This window comes from Panthera leo, chromosome C2 (assembly GCF_018350215.1).
Source record: "Panthera leo isolate Ple1 chromosome C2, P.leo_Ple1_pat1.1, whole genome shotgun sequence".
Classification (NCBI taxonomy): domain Eukaryota; kingdom Metazoa; phylum Chordata; class Mammalia; order Carnivora; family Felidae; genus Panthera; species Panthera leo.
In genome coordinates, this window is record NC_056687.1 from 95,751,942 (window position 1) to 95,758,677 (window position 6,736).

General features: G+C 40.3%; 1 pseudogene; it reads right to left on the reverse strand.

Moving 5' to 3' along the window:
• Window positions 1–313: 313 nt before the first annotated feature.
• On the reverse strand, window positions 314–1,231 carry LOC122198506 (annotated as a pseudogene).
• Between the last annotated feature and the right edge of the window lie 5,505 nt (window positions 1,232–6,736).

A 6,736-nucleotide genomic window follows, 5' to 3' on the forward strand; every position in this document is an offset into this window, starting at 1 on the left:
TTCCCTCTGGACATGCCCCTCATCAGCCCATTTCCAGTGGTCAGGGTCATCCACCATGCAAATTGGATGTTGGCACCTCCCTGCTTTGAGTCAATTCCCTCTAAACGGATGTCAGTGTCTCTGTTTGTCCTTACCATCCTATGTAAGTCAGTCACCTTTCAATTCCAAGTGACAGAAACTTCATTCAAAGTAGCTTAAGCAAAAATGAGGAATTTCTTTGTTCATGTAGCCAAAGAGTCTGAGGTTGGCTTTAGGCAGCGCTAGACTAGGAGCTCAAAGATGGCATTCATGCTTTATCTTTCCTAGTCCTGGTTTTCTCATGTTAGTTTTGTTTCTAGACAGGTTCTGTCCATGTGGAGGCAATATGCCATCGGTAACTCCAGGCCCCCATGGTCCTTCAAACTCGGATCCTGAGGAAGGGAGAGGATTGCGGTTGGCTTGGGTTGGGTCATGTGCTCTTTCTTAGGGCAACTCCAGAAGAGAATGAGGAGTACAACAGAGGGAAATGGGTGTTTCCCAAAGGAAAGGATTCTAGGCAAACCATGACACCTTTATCTCTTCCCTCTCCAGACTCATCTGTCTCTCCCTCTCTCCTCTCTCTTGGTTCTTCAAGGACCTTTACTGATGGTTCCTTCCAGAGGAAGGACATACACATACCCACGTGGCTGTGGTCAGGCATTGCTCCCAGCTCTTCTACCTCAGTGGAATGAACTCCAGGCACAACCCTGACTGCCCGTGGTCAGCAGGTGGCGGGAGGCTCTAGCACGGTTACTTCTCCAGGGATGCAGAATTGAGCAGCTTCTCCATCAGTTCAGCGTGAGACAGCGTGCAGCACTCAGGCCCAGTGAGTCCAGGGCGCCCCCTCAGTGTCCGAGACCCGCAGCAACCCCAGCTAGGCCTCCTACTTGTTGCCCGCCATCTTGCCACAAGTGACGTAGCACATAGGTATAATCATGGCGGCAGCACGGCAGCAGACTGGTCCCATGGACTGCCTGACCAACAGTCACCACACTACGATTCTCTAGACTCATCTCTTTTCTAGCTGCACCCGAACTATTTTTGGTTCCAGGAATATGCCAGACATACTTCCTTGTCTTTTATTTTATGCGTCTCATTGCATTGGCTGCAAATAGCCTTCCTCAATTTTTTACCTACTGCCAACTCATCCTTCAAGCTTTTCCTGATCCTCACTATCTGGGCTGGGTACTCTACTATGTGATCCCATAAGCATGTAATTGATACTCTTGACATCAGACTACAGTCTGCTGCAAGTTCTTGTTTGCATAAATACTGTCCTTCCCTCACTAAACTAGCTCCTTGTGTTCAGTGATTGCTTAATGAATGGCCCACAAGTGTTTATTGAATGATTGAAAGATAACCTCAGTATGGATAAGATCATACCCTGCTTCCTCCATTTATAAAGTTCTTACAAAAAATCTTGAACTTTTGTTTAGGAGTTAAGGTATAATCTATTATTTTTTTTAGAAGATTTTTTTAAAGTAATTGCTACACCCATTGTGGAGGTCGAACCCACAGCCCAAGAGCAAGAGTTGTTTACTACCCCGGACTTCAAGCTGTATTACAAAGCTGTAATCATCAAGACAGTATGGTACTGGCATAAGAACAGACACACAGATCAATGGAACAGAACAGAGAACCCAGAGATGGACCCACAAACGTATGGCCAGCTAATCTTTGACAAAGCAGGAAAGAATATCCAGTGGAATAAAGACAGACTCTTCAGCAAGTGGTGCTGGGAAAACTGGACAACGACATGCAGAAGAATGAACCTGATCACTTTCTTACACCATACACAAAAATAAACTCAAAATGGATGAAAGACCTAAATGTAAGACAGGAAGCCCTCAAAATCCTTGAGGAGAAAGCAGGCAACAACCTCTTTGATCTTGGTTGCAGCAGCTTCTTACTCAACACGTCTCCAGGGGTAAGGGAAACAAAAGCAAAAATGAACTACTGGGACCTCATCAAAATAAAAAGTTTCTGCACAGCGAAGGAAACAATCAGCAAAACTAAAAGGCAACTGACAGAATGGGAGAAGATATTTGCAAACAAAATATCAGATTAGTATCCAAAATCTATAAAGAATTTAGGGTTAGGGTTAGGATTAGGGTTAGTATCCAAAATCTATAAAGAACTTATCAAACCCAATACCCAAAAAACAAATAATCCAGTGAAGAAATGGGCAAAAGACAATAACAGACATTTCTCCAAAGAAGACATCCAGATGGCCAACCAACACATGAAAAAATGCTCTACATCACTCATCATCAGGGAAATACAAATCAAAACCACACTGAAATAACACCTCACACCTGTCAGAATGGCTAGCATTAACAACTCAGGCAATAACAGATGTTGGTGAGGATGCGGAGAAAAAGGATCTCTTTTGCATTGTTGGTGGGAATGCAAACTGGTGCAGCCACTCTAGAAAACAGTATGGAAGTTCCTCAAAAAATTAAAAACAGAACTATCCTATGACCCAGCAATTGTAGTACTAGGTATTTATCCAAGGGATACAGGTATGCTGTTTCGAAGGGACACAGGCACCCCAGTGTTTATAGCAGCACTATCAACAATAGCTGAAGTATGGAAAGAGCCCAAATGTCCATCGATGGATGAATGGAAAAAGAAGATGTGGTGTATATATATATATACAATGGAGTATTACTAGGCAATCAAAAAGAATGAAATCTTGCCATTCGCAACTATGTGAATGGAACTAGAGGGTATTATGCTAAGCGAAATTAGAGAAAGACAAATATCATATGACTTCACTCAGACGAGGACTTTAAGATACAAAACAGATGAACATAAGGGAAGGGAAGCAAAAATAATAAAAAACAGGGAGGGGGACAAAAACATAAGAGACTCTTAAATATGGAGAAGAAACAGGGTTACTGGAGGGGTTGTGGGAGGGGGGATGAGCTAAATGGGTAAGGGGCATAAAGGAATCTACTCCTGAAATCATTGCTGCACTATGTGCTAACTAACTTGGATGTAAATTAGAAAAATAAGTTAAATAAAAAATTTAAAAAAAAGACAACAGAAAGAAAAAAAAGAGTTGTACACTACCAGCTGAGCCTGCCAGATGCCCCAAGATATAATGTATTATAAATAAAACCTCACACAACACATGTAATTTGCTATATATGTGTTAATGAAGTAGACATGTGAATAATATGAAAATAAAATATCAAATCATGCTAAATTAAGTATCATTGGCCTTTGAATACCATGTTATAGTCCTATTTGAAATATTGCCACCAATATCTGGTTAGTTAGGTCAGGGTTTCTTAACCCAGAGTCTGCAGACCTCTAAGAGATTTGAGGGTAGAATTCAGATGATACGTGAACTTGGATGCGAATAAAAATTATTTCCTCTAAACTTTAAGTGGAATTTAGTATTTCTTTTTATTATAAATGCAACAATCCAGAGCTGTATCAGGCAGTAGCTGTGAGTTTGTCAACAATAGAAATCAGGTATTTTCATACCACAACTGTTGTAGAGATATCATACTGTTTATGCTACTTTGATATCACAGCAGTTGTTAAACTTCCTGCTAGATGTGGTTATTAAATGAACACATAAATTACTGTATTATACATTTACATTATTTTGATAACTTGTACTTCAATATAATTTTTTTACTTAAAAAAATTATTTTTAATTTTTTTTTTTTTTTTTTTTTTTTTTTAGAGAGAGTACATGTGAGCAGGGGAAAGGGTAGAGAGAGAGAGAATCCCAAGCAAGCTCCATGCTCAGCTTGGAGCCTGACAACACGACTCTGGGATCATGACCCAAGCTGAAATCAAGAGTCAGAAGCTCAACCAACTGAGCCACCCAGGTGTGCCTAATTGGTTTTCTTTGTAATCCCATGCATTTCATTTTCTGCACTTAAAAACATTATTCTGAAAAAGAATCCATGGCACAAAAACGTTGAATTGATGGTGGCATTCATTTGAAATGCGACCAAAGTGTGGTGATCTAATTCCAGAGAAACTTAGCCCTCCTGCCTTTTGCACCACCAGGCAAAGGATAGAGATTATAGGCCTTTTGGACAATCCTAAAAACTATAAATCTAAGAAAGGATGTCCTTTCTCAGCCTGAAAATTTATTTGAATGGAAAAGCCATGTGAGTTATTTAAGTTTCAGAGGATCTCTGGGGTAGGTTGGAAAAGTGGAGTAAATGCATTTGGATCTACTCATAAACTCACAGCTAAACGCTGCAGACTTTGGCTTAAGACTTGTCCAAGAAGACAAATTCATTTCTTTGTGTAGTATCTGCATAGATATCTACTAGAACAGGATTTTAGTTACTAAAACTGTTAGGACATGTTCTGCAAGGTTGTGAGATCCTTTCTAATAACTGGCGACAAGGACCTCTCAGAGGTAGTAAACTCATTGGAATATTTGTCCTCTAGGAATTTCTCTTTGGTTGATTTGTCTTGGTTCCAAGGACGGGAAGCAGATGGTCCTTAAATTAAGATACTTTGAGGAGATACTGCACAAAGGTTTGGGAGCAGGGAACCACAACAGGAAGCACAGTAACTTGAGCAACTCCGGATTAGTGGCAGCAGAGCTGATATTACCTCTTGGGCAGAAGGAAAAGCACAGGGAGTGGCAAATCCAAGGAAATTAGTGAAGAGAAGCTTGGAAAAGATGGTGACAGAGCCAAAAGAATAGGTATTCTGACCATCAGTCTATCTCTGACCAGAGCACTCCTCGGCCAAACCCACCCAGAGGCCAGGAGGCAAAGGAGCTCATTGCTGTGGTCCATTCATCAGCTTCATGGGGAAGAGGGTGGAGTAGAGATGGAGGGGATAGAGATATCCAGCACATAGGACAAATCCCTACCATAGCACATATCACAGTATTTGATGGTCTAAGGGGGGAGGGCTGTAATATTTAATCTGTAATTTTTTTTAAGTTTATTTTGAGACACACACAAAGAGAGGAGAGAGAGCGAGCGAGACAGAGCAAGCAGGGGTAGAGAGAGGGAGAATCCCAAACAGGCTCCATGCTGAAAGCACAGAGCCTGAATTGGGGCTTGATCTCACGAACTGTGAGACCATCGAAATCAAGAGTTGGATGGTTAACCACTGAGCCAGCCAGGTGCCCCTATTTTTGTAATTTTTAATTCATGGCTGTGCCTAATAAAATTCTGGCACACAGTAAGTACTCAATGTTACTGAATGATTAAACAGAGAATTGCCATGCCACTGAAACAGAGTAAAAGCAAACTATCGACTACCAATAATTAGCAACTAAGTATTTACTTTCAGACAGTGGACATTTAAAATGTTATGGAGGGGTGCCTGGCTGACTCAGTCAGTGGGGCAGAGTTGATCTCAGGGTTGTGAGTTGGAGCCCCATGCTGGGTGTAGAGATTACTTAAAAATATTTTCTAAAATGTTGTGGAAATATGGGAGCATGATGATCTATTCTGTAGCTCAGGCAAATGGATGTCATAGCTTTATAACATAGTAAGTACAATTGAGCATCCTCATTCATGGATTCCGTGTTTGCCTACTCTTTAAAACTTCCCTGGTGCTCTCATGGTCACCCCTAGAGTGAAAATTTTGACTTGCTCAATGCATATGTTCCTACTTGGGGTTGAGCAAGGTGTTTCACCTCCCATACTGTAGATGAATATCCTTTGCTCCAGTTAGTGCCATTTTTTTTGCATTTTTGTGCTTTCATTGGTGATTTCCCTGTTTAAAATGCCCCCCAGATGTAGTGCTGAAGTGCTAATTTTTCCTAATAGGTGCAAGAAGGCTGTGATATGCCTCATGCAGAAAATAACATGTTAGGTGAGCTTCGGTGAAGCATGAAGTTACAGGGCTGTTGACCATGACTTCAATGTTAGTAAATCAATGTTAGTAAATCAACAAAACACAGACACCTGAAACAAGCTTCTGTATTGACTAGTTGATAAAAATGTGACCAGAGGCTTGCAGAACAATAGGCCTGTATTTTCCCTAGGAGCAATGGTTCAGTATTCTGTATTAGTCCTGTATTAGTGGTGACTATAGAATCTAACTGCCATGAAGAACAACAATCAACTGTACTTGCAGTTTTCCAGTTCCTAATAAAGATTCAAAAAAGAATATTCAAGTTACAAAAGACATTTTTCTATAGTTGGCAGCTAATTGGTACTTATAATGTAAAGCCAAAGAGGGGAGAAACATTAAAACCCATCACCACCGCATAATTTCGATGTGATACATTAAAATTTATTAGTTTCCGAATAGTATTTGACTAATTCCAAATTATTTCAATTAGAGTTGTCTAGGCCATATAGTCGGAAAATTGAAGAAATTAGTGGGAGGAAAAGGGGAAAACAATCTAATACATTGACTTGAAGAAGAATTACATATGCTTTATTCTTATTATCTGGACTCAGCTGGTTAATTCAGTCCTTAGGCCAATTTATACCTACTCCACAATAAATCATACATTATCCAAAAGCTTCATGCTTCTACTTACAGTAGCATAGCAAACTTGGAAGTTCCTTGTAAAAAAGAAATCACCATTCCATTGACTAATGTAGACAATTCCTCCATGCTCTGGCATAAGAATATTTAATGTTAGCCAACAAGACAGCCAGCGATGCTTTTGAGGCATAGAATAGTGGCAGCCTTTTGATTTTTAGTTGCTTTAGGTATACAACCTCGAATAGTAGGAGACACTGACCTGAAATTTCTAACCCACTTT